The sequence below is a fragment of the Canis lupus genome, chromosome 29 (genome assembly GCF_003254725.2).
Source record: "Canis lupus dingo isolate Sandy chromosome 29, ASM325472v2, whole genome shotgun sequence".
In the NCBI taxonomy this organism is placed as follows: domain Eukaryota; kingdom Metazoa; phylum Chordata; class Mammalia; order Carnivora; family Canidae; genus Canis; species Canis lupus.
Genome location: NC_064271.1, coordinates 19,207,997 through 19,218,889, shown reverse-complemented (window position 1 = coordinate 19,218,889; position 10,893 = coordinate 19,207,997).

The window sequence follows — 10,893 nt, the reverse complement described above, 5'->3', positions numbered from 1 at the left end:
AGGACCCCAGGATCATGCCCTGGGCCGAAGGCAGGCTCCAAACCGCTGAGCCACCCAGGCGTCCCAGATAAGTATACTCTTAATTCCTTTTATCTGTTCCACTCATCACCCAAGCCACCTTCCCTCTAGCAACCTCCAGCTTGTCCTCTGTATTTAAGAGTCTTTTTTCTCTTTGTTCTGTTTCTTAAATTCCATATGTGAGTGCCTTTGTCTTTCTCTGACTTCTTTCTTGGTTTCTTTCTTCCTTCTTTCTTTTTTTAAAAGATTTTATTTATTTATTTATTTATTTATCTATTTATTTATTTATTTATTTAAAATTTTTATTTATTTATGATAGTCACAGAGAGAGAGAGAGAGAGAGACAGAGACACAGGCAGAGGGAGAAGCAGGCTCCATGCACCTGGAGCCCGACGTGGGATTCGATCCCGGGTCTCCAGGATCGCGCCCTGGGCCAAAGGCAGGCGCTAAACCGCTGCGCCACCCAGGGATCCCAAGATTTTATTTATTTATTCATGAGAGACACACAGAGAGAGGCAGAGACATAGAGGAGAAGCAAGCTCCCTGTGGAGAGCCTGATGAAGGACTTGATCCCAGGACATGGGATCATGCCCTGAGCCAAAGGCAGATGCTCAACCACTGAGCCACCCTGGTGCCCCTCTCTCTTTCTTTTTTAAGGATCTTACTAATTTATTTATTTATTTATTTATTTATTTATTTATTTATTTATTTATTTAGAGAGTGCAAGCAGGAGGAGGGGCAAAGGGAGAGGGAGAGAAAGAAACCCAAACAGACTGCCCTGAGCATAGAGCCCGATGTGGGGCTTGATCTCATGGCCCTGAGATCATGACCTGAGCCAAAATCAAGAGTCAGAGGCTTTACCAATTGAGCCCCCCAGGTGTCCCTCTTACTGACTTCTTTCACTTAGCATTATACCCTTTAGATACATCTGTGTTGTTGCAAATGGCACAATTTCATTATTTTTTATGTGTGTGCATATATATGTGTGTGTATATATATGTTGGAACATTATTTGGTCACAAAAAACAGATATGTGTATATATGTATACACACACACATACATACATATATACCTCATCTTTATCCATTCATCTGTTGATGGATACTTGGGATGCTTCTATATCTTGGCTATTGTAAATAATACTGCAATAAACATAGGGGTACATATATCTCTTTGAATTAGTGTTTTCATTTTCTTTGGGTAAATACCCAGTAGTGGAATTTCTAGATCATATGGTAACTTCAATTTTAATTTTTTGAGGAACCTCCATGCTCTGTCCCCTACTCCTTCAGGCCTGGTGTGGGAATAGTGTAGTATCCCACTGTTACTTCCTCAATGGTACTGTGTATCCCTCATGGTTTCCCATACTTTGCCAAATTTTGGTAAATAGTCCCATCAAGCCAGACAACAGAGTTGGCAACTTTTTTCCATGGGAACCTTGACTGTTAGATGTCTTCGTCTCTACCTCCAATTTAGAGTTAGTTAGTTTCAGGTATTGAGAAAATATAAGAATGATGTAATTCATTTTAAAGTGTGAATGCTTAATAGTAAAATTCCTCTGGCACATTTTGTTTGAAACAAGAGCTGTGTAGACAAAATTAAGAGAATTTCAAACTCTATGACTGAAGGTTTTTTTTTTTTTTTTTTTTTTTGTTGTTTTCTGGAGCCCTCTAAATCAAAGGCACACCTCCTGAAGATAAACCTGGCATCAGATAAAGGCACTTCTTAAACTTTTCAACAAAAGTGGCCTGGCTGAAGGGAGGTGGCCACATACCCCAGGGAGTCTAGGATGCCAGTAGCCCTAAGTAACCTTAAGCAAGCATCACATTTATTAAAAAGGTTCTCTTTTATTTAAATAATATATGAGTTCTTCTTTCTACACCATAATGTATCTCTGTTTTTTCATATTACTTTCAAAGTTTAATAAAGGTGAGTTTCTAGGGAGATGCACATGTTTATCATTTTGCTTTATTACTGGCAGGCAGCTCAGTGCTCTTGGGGACACATGGCTCCAGTTTGAGAAGCCTGAAGTGGGGAGAACTTGGGTACATTGATAATATTACCACTTGATTATTAGAGGTTTATTGCTTTTTTCCAGATCTATGTTTTCTTATATACTTTCAAGTCCTAGGGAAATTCTAAGATTTGTGATAAGCATTTCTATTTTATTTTATTTATTTATTTTAAAAGATTTTATTTATTTATTAATGGGAGAGAGAGAGAGAGGGAGACAGTCAGAGACACAGGCAGAGGGAGAAGCAGGCTCCATGCAGGGAGCCAGGTACGGAATTGGATCCTCAGTCTTCAGGATCGCACCCTGGGCCGAAGGCGGCGCTAAACCGCTGAGTCACCCGGGCTGCCCAGCATTTCTATTTTAAACATGGGTATACTATATGCCATTTCTTTTTCAATTGGCCACATCCATTTGACTTTCTTTTAAAATTTACTTATGGATTACATTACTTTGATATAAATTGCTTTTATTTTTTAATATGTCCTAAATGGCAGTATTTTCCCCCCCACCAATCATTGTAACATTTTTCACACATTAAAATGCACGCTAGGGGCATCTGGTTGGCACGGTGGTTGACACTTAACAGTGTCTGGCTTTGGCTCAGGTCATGATCTCCGGGTCCTGGGATTGAGCCTTATGTGGACTGTCTGCTCAGTGGGAAGTCTGCTTCTCCCTTACTCTCTCCCTCTGTGTTCTCTCTCTCTCTCTCTCTCAAATAAATAAATAAATTAATTAAAAAAATGCTTGATGAGACCATATCCTCTGTTTGACAGGTGCTGTGAGGTTTTTTTTCTAATTTATTCTAAGAAATGAATCACAAAAGTGTTTAACTACTTTTCCTTATTGTCAGAAATGTTTAAAATCCTAAAACTTCTTTAAGAATAACCTTTAAAATATTAGCTATTATAATTGTAAACTGTTCAACTTAAAAAAATCAATACCTGTATTAATTTTCTAGGGCTGCCATACAAAGTAGTACAGACTATGTGACTTAAACAACAGGAATTTATTTTCTCATAGTTCTGGAGGCTGGAAGTCAGAGATCAAGGTTGTCTGTTAGTGGGCTGATTTCTTCTGAGGTGTCTCTCCTTGGCTTGTAGGTGGCCATCCATGTTCTCCATGGTTTTTCCCGCAGTACTTGTCTGTGTCCAAATTTCCTCTTCTTATAAGGACACCAGTCATATTGCATTAGAGCCCACCATAAAGACCTCATTTCAACCTAATTACCTCCTTATAGATTCTATTACCAAATACAGTCACATTCTGAGGTCCTGGGAGTTAGGACTTTGACAAATAAATTTTGAAGGGAGCCCAATTCAGCCCAAAATAGCATTTAGATAGATATTTAAGAACTGTAGTGTACTTGTTGGCTTATGGAGCAGTTTTGATTCTAAAACATGTCTAAATTAAAAAAAAAAACACATCTAAATTATGGAGAGCAGAGGAGAAAAGCACCTACTGAGTATGTTGTGCCCTGTCAGAAGGTTAGTGGAGGGTATGGTTGCGACACACAAATGAGACTGGAGCAGAGGGCAAATCTAGACTGTTCTTCACTACTCAGGTGTGTTGCATTTTTTCTAAATCTCATCAAAACGTGGATAACAGGGGCAGCCCGGGTGGCTCAGCGGTTTAGCGCCACCTTCAGTCCAGGGCATGATCCTGGAGACCCGGGATCAAGTCCCACATCGGGCTCCCTGCATGGAGCCTGCTTCTCCCTCTGCCTGTGTTTCTGCCTCTCTCTCTCCCTCTCTGTCTCTAATTAAAAAAAAAATCTGGGCAGCCCTGGTGGCGCAGCGGTTTAGTGCCACCTGTGGCTCAGGGTGTGATCCTGGGGACCTGGGGTTGAGTCCCACATCCGGCTCCTTGCAGGGAGCCTGCTTCTCCCTCTGCCTGTGTCTCTGCCTCTCTCTCTCTCTGTGTCTCTCGTGAATAAATAAATAAAATCTTAAAAAAAAATCTTTAAAACGTGGATAACAGCACCCATTTTATGCTGGAATGTGGTGCTTAACACAACATCTATCACAAGTGAGCACTCAGTACATTGGAAATGTAAATCCTACTGTGCGTTACTGCTGTTGGATACACATTCATGCCAGTTTAGAGACCAAAAAGCTGAACTTGGATAGGTTAAACAATATCCCTGCTATTACTATTACTATTGTGTAATAAAAGGGCTAGGATGGCTCTGGGTTTAAACATCGTCTTCACTGCTGACCAGTGGTGTGGCTTTGGTCAAGTTACCTAGTTTCTCCCCCAACTTTTCCCCTCCTCTATGAAATGGGGATAATGAGGTCCACCATTTTTTTTTAATTGATGTATACTTGACACACAATGTTATATTAGTTTTGGGTGTAATGATGTCTACCTTTTAGAGCTATGAGGAAGAAACCGTATATTTCAAGCTGCTGTACAGAGTCAAATTGTCACTATACCATGTCATTCCCCATTGACTTTGCCACCATCTGCCCGTGACAATTTAGGAAAATCACCTTCCTTGCATTTCATTTCCCTCATCTTCAAGATTGGGGTAGGACTGGCAGGACAAAAATTGGCCTAAAACAAAATCTCAAACTAAGAGGCTTATAAGGCCAGGCAGGTGATTGAGGGCCTGGAACCCAATGTGGCAAATACCAAAAATCAAGAATGCAGAGATTTGAGTCTTTCATCAGAAATCTCTCAAGTTTAGGGCAGCCCGGGTGGCTCAGCGGTTTAGCGCCGCCTTCAGCCCAGGGCCTGATCCTGGAGACCTGGGATCGAGTTCCAAGTCGGGCTCCCTGCATGGAGCCTGCTTCTCCCTCTGCCTATGTCTCTGCCTCTCTCTCTCTCTGTGTCTATCATGAATAAATAAATAAAATCTAAAAAAAAAAAAAAAAAGGCCAAAAGTTAAAAAAAAAAAATCTCTCAAGTTTAAAATAGTTTTGGCAGCGAATATAAATATATATATACTTTATCATAAGCCCAATGTGTCCATAGGTTTATAAATTTTTGTCTACACAATCCCTAAAATCCTTCCATTCTAAAGTTATCAATTCCATGTCATAAAACCAACAGTGGTCTAATTCCTAGTCCTTACTTCTAGGAATCAGAGGTCATGGTTTTGCCTGTACTATCCTAATTGTTTTTGGGAATAGTCTTTCTACCTATAGTCTCTTTCCTACTCTAATCCCACTCATTGCTTCCTGAGAAATTAATCTTCATAAAGTTCTACTTAGTCTTGTCACTGCTTTGCTTAGAAACCTTCAATGACTTTCCTTGTATGGAATAGAGTCTAAAAGTCTGAGCTGGAGGTGACCAGCTTTCCTTCCTTACTTCCTCTTTCACATATCTCAGTTCCCCAACAATGCCATCTTCCTGAGATGTCCTTCCTAAAAGTGTTCCTTTTTAAATCTCCCTCTTTGGTGTGCTGCTCTGTCGCAGAAGTCTGTGGTCCCACCCACACATGTGCATATTCTGTTTACCCTTCAGGGTTCAACTCAGATCCTTTATCATGCATACAGTGTTTCCTTCCTGGGCTTTGCACTTAGCAGAAATCAGGATTTTTTTTTTTTAAGATTTTTATTTCTTTATTTTAGAGAGCAAGAACATGATGGGGTAAGGTAGGGGCAGAGGCAGATGGACAAGCATGATGGATGGACTCTGCATGGAGAATATGCACATGTGTATTACTTTGCTTATTCTGTTTTGCTTTGTTACGTGTGTGAAAGATATTAATAAAAAGACAATTTTTAAAGATTTTATTTATTTATTCATGAGAGAGAGAGAGAAAGAGAGAGGCAGAGACATAGGCAGAGGGAGAAGTAGGCTCCCAGCAAGGGGCCTGATGTGGGACTTGATCCTGGACTCCAGGATCACACCCTGAGCCAAAGGCTGATGCTCAATCGCTGAGTCACCCAGGTGTCCCAAAAGGACATTTTTAAAGACTAGTAAAAATAGTTTCTAGGACCTCAGACTTTTCTTCCTGAAGGTTTTTTAAACAATTTTTATTTATTTTATTACTTTATTTTTTTAAGGGAAGACTAAAGAAGGATGAACTTAGTATGGAGAGAAAATGCATATTTTCGTTTACCTGTAAATCTCCTTTTTTATCTCCTTAGAGCATGTTTCAGTTCCTCCCTGGAGTTTAAAATCCATCCTGAGTCCAAAATGAGGTAACTCTCACAATAATTCTTTTCTGCTTGATAAAAATCACATTTTGCCTCTGGTATGAAATTTCACAAACAAAGCCAACTGGAAGAAGGAAGAAGGATCAGCATGTTTAGATGTTATATTCCCACTATCTACATGTGCATTTGTCAGGTCATTCCTCAGTTTAGGCAAACTAAGACTCTAACAGCTCTAATTTTCTCAAAGCGATAGAAGACAATTCATTTGTCATTTATTTTTATTTTTTTAAAGATTTTATTTATTTATTTAAGAGAGAAGAGAGCAGGGGAGAGAGTGTTAGAGTGAGCATGAGCAGGGTGAGGGGTAGAGGGAGAGGGAGAAGCAGACTTCCCGCTGAGCAGGGAGCCCAATGTGGGTCTCAATCCCTGGACCCTGAGATCATGACTTGAGCTGAAGGCAGACTGAGCCACCCAGGAGCCCTCATTTATCATTTAAATCTCATTCCTTGATGGCAGGTTTTGTAGCCCCCCAAATGGAAGACTAAATCCTTGAAAATCACTTTTCTGGTGGCCTAAGTGGTGCATGATACTTATATTGGGTAATTTTGTATTCATTAGCTACAATAAGACAAATGGAGCAATTGTCCTTGTATCACAGCCAAAGAGAATGGAGCCTAAAAGTTGGCTAAAAACAAGCTCCTGCACACACATGTCAAAGCCAATACTGGTAACAATTAAAAACAATATAACACTTCAACCTGGACTTCTGGAATTTTTTTGCAGTCAGATAAAAATGTCATTCACAATAAAAAAAGCTAGAGAAGGGAGCAGGGGATTTGAATGAACTCTGTGAAAAGCTTTCAGAGCATCTTTCCATTAAGGAAGGGATGTTTGAGCTCTGAGCTCCTGATCATCCCACACAATTCCCTACATTTCTGTGTGTGTGTGTGTGTGTATTTAAGATTTTATTTATTTATTCACTGGAGACAGAGAGAGAGAGGCAGAGACACAGGCAGAAGGAGAAGCAAGCTCCTCACAGGGAGCCCGATGCGGAACTCGATCTTGGAACCCTGGGATCACACCCTGAGCAAAGACAGATGCTCAACCACTAAGCCACCCAGGTGTGGCTCACATTTCTGTGTTTTTATTAAAAGAATTCTACTATGGGTGTTTGTGATTCGGGATCTCAGGAAGCCAGTTTTGATTTCATCTCTCTTGCAAGACTGGCTATGAGAGAAGGAGGCTGGATTTATTCACCCCACCCAACTGTCCAGTTATTTCTCAGCCTTACAAGAGAATGTAGTGGAGGTGGAGGGGCAGCAGCGATCTGAGGGATGGACTTTATGGTAAACTTGTTCTGTGATGCTTGTGATGCTCCTTAGTCAAAGGAAAAGAATACAGGGAAGGTTGGGAGGAGTCATGATTTGGGAATGAAACCACAGCTTGTGACTGGACAGTTGGGCAGCCTTATAAAAACATGAATCCTAGTCATTACAGAGATCATGGCTCTATAGGTAGTTTGTTTTATATTTTTATTCAAAAGTGATGACATGCATTGTTTGTGTTTAGACTGTTTTATCCTTTAGCTCACTTTAATATTTCACTATAAAGTCATGCTTATCTTAATCAATAGATGGTTCCCTTAAAGTTATATAAGGCACAATTGTGAGAAAATACAGCTAGGTTGCTAGGAGCCTAGGTCTTGGAACATGGTTGATCTGGATTTGGATCTCCACACTTTCTATGCCAAATGATTTAGGGCAGGTTGATGATCACTTTGAGCCTCAGCTCTCTTCCATCAACAAAACTGATAATATATACTGAGGAGTGAAGATTAAATAATATGTGTAAAATATGTAGTCAGTCCTAATACGACAAATTAAAGGCATAATTATTATTTAGTTTTCATCAGTATTTAAGTAGTGGTGGGGTACCGATACAGAAGGGATTTCCCATGGTTGAAAGGTGAAAAATGAAACAAAACAAACAGAAACAACCAAATACTGGACCCAAAATGGTATATAATGTTTAATCAGCCCGACCATAATTTCTCAGATAGGAAATAATCCTAGAGAAGTATATGGCCGGGCAGCCCCGGTGGCTCAGCAGTTTAGTGCCTCCTTCATCCTGGGGTGTGATCCTGGAGACCCGGGATCGAGTCCCACATCAGGCTCCCTGCATGGAACCTGCTTCTCCCTCTACTTTTGTCTCTGCCTCTCTCTCTGTCTCTCATGAATAAATAAATAAAATCTTAAAAAAAAAAAAAAAAGAGAAGTATATGGCCCGCAAGAAGTAAAAGATTCTGGATCCCCTGCCCTCTGACAACCGGAGACAAAAACTATGTAAGATGAATGCAAGAGCCAGCAATGCAGATCTGTAGCAATGGCTAACATTTATGAGCACCAGCCTTGGTCCTGGCCCTGTAATAAGCATTTTGCCAATGTTATCTCATTTACTGCTTACAGCAACTCTGTGATATACTGCGATGAACTCCAGCTCGAAAACTGAGGCAGAGAGGTTTGGTAAATTGTCCAAGGCCATACTGCCCTAAATGGCAGAGCCACAATTAAATTTAGGCAGTTTGGCAACAGAGCCCTTTTTTCCTCTCTTTCATCATTAAGGCATGTGTCATAGTCTAATTGGAAGCATTTTTTTCCCTTATTAGTGGCACATAAAATAATGGTGCCTCTTAGAATTAGGGCATCTTCTGGTGATGAAATATGGGTAAGTGACACCCATGCACTCACCACAAAGATGAAATAGTGTTCGTTTGCTACAGATGACACAGATCTTCTGAAGAGGGGTGGGGGAGAGGGGAAGGATGCTGCTCCAGAAGCTAGCTTGCCTTTTGCTACCAGCAGGACTGTACTGCAGATGATTTATAACTGTCAGTGTTTCAGGTCTTTCATTATTTTTCTTTAATTTTATTATGGTAAGAACACTTTACAGTGATACCTCTACCCTCAACAATTTTTTTTTATCCACAACAAAATTTTAAGCACACAACACATTATTATTGACTACAGGTAGAATGTTGTACAACAGATCTCCTGGTTTTTTAGGTCAATTTAATGAAATAAGAACCTGCTGCCATCCTACCTGCTTTGGAGGGGAGCCTCGACAGTGTGTCATTGCAGTGAGTGTGTTGTTTTATGTTTTCTTGGGTTAATTATTCTACGCTCTGGAATAAGATCACTTCCTTCATGTCAACCATGAAATATGGATCTTTCCAATCATCTAGGGGAAAAAAATGTACTTAGGGAATGGAAATCGAGAAAGGAAGAAGGAGAGAGGAATTCTAGCTTTTTCTTCACGTTGCTCTCTGGATCTAGACTTTGAGAAGTTTACCAGTAGTCCAAGGTCATCCCTAATATAGGTCCTAAAGAGACCTCTGCTTTAAGATTATTTATTTGGGGGCGGGGGAGGGGGGAGAGAAAAAGAGCATAAGCTGGAGGGGCAGAGGGAGAAGGAGAGAGAATCTCAAGCAGACTCCTCACTGAGCATGGAGCCTGATGTGCGCTTACTTTGATTATCCAGAGATCACCATGCGGAGCTCACCACCTGAGCCCATGACCTGAGCCAAAACCAAAAGTCGTACACTTAATCGACTGTGCCACCCAGGCGCCCCAATAGACTTCTGCTTTAGAGAGGCAAGTTGAGAGCTAGGCAGAGGGACCCCAAACTAAAAGCCAAACTAAAAGCAGAGGGAGCCATAAACTAAAAGCCAGCTATCTCCTATATTAATCTTGGCCCAGTGTAGGACAGAGAAATCACTCTGGGTTTTTGGCAGAAAGGGGTTCACTACAGAAAGATAGATGCTTTGAAAATCTCTGGAAGTGATGGACAAATGAACTCCACATTGGGTGACCAGGAGTGACTCTTAGAACACAATAAATCTGTCCTGCCAGGGAAACTGGTGTATCTTCCACAATGTGGGGGAGGGACAGGGTGGGTGTGTTAATCAAAGGCCTTTCCTGGTATATTGACTTCGAGAGACCCTACTGTGGCCCAATTCAGAGATCCAATGCTGCAGCTCCCTTTCAACATCCAAAAGCTGGGGTCTGACAACTAGATATTGAAGCAGAAAAATAACATGTCTCTATGACTTGCTTGCTGGCAGAACACAGCCAAAAAAGATGTGGCCTGTGACTTATTCCATCTTTCAAAACTCACAAGAATACTTCAGTTCTTATCCAGAACCCGATCAACAGGGAGTCTGGGAAATGTGTGTGTTTTAAGATTTTATTTACTCATGAGACACAGAGAAAGAGGCAGAGACATGGGCAGAGGGAGAAGCAGGTTCCCGGTGGGGAGTCTGATGCAGGACTCCATCCCAGGACCCTGGGATCACACCCACATTGAATGTCAATCAGGCATATCTAACACAGTTACATTTCATTTTATCCCTTGTATTTATTTTCCTTTGTTAGTCTACAATTTGGGCTTTGATGTAACTTGCCTACAGCTTGTAAGGGAAGCTAATATCTGGAAATTGCTTGGCTCCTTTAGAGGGTGAACCATGTGTCCAGGTGTTCTTGGGACTGTGGCCTCTTGGGCTGTGGGACTCGCAGTGCTAAAGCTGATATAGTTAGATACTCCTTTAGTACTTGCAAACCACAGCGCTGGAGAGACTGCCTCCACTCACCGGACCCCAAGGCCATATGTGTTCATCTTCTGTTTCACCCAGCTTGGAATTTACTTTTTTTTTTTTTTTTTTAAGACTTTTATTTATTTATTCATGAGAGACATAGAGAGGG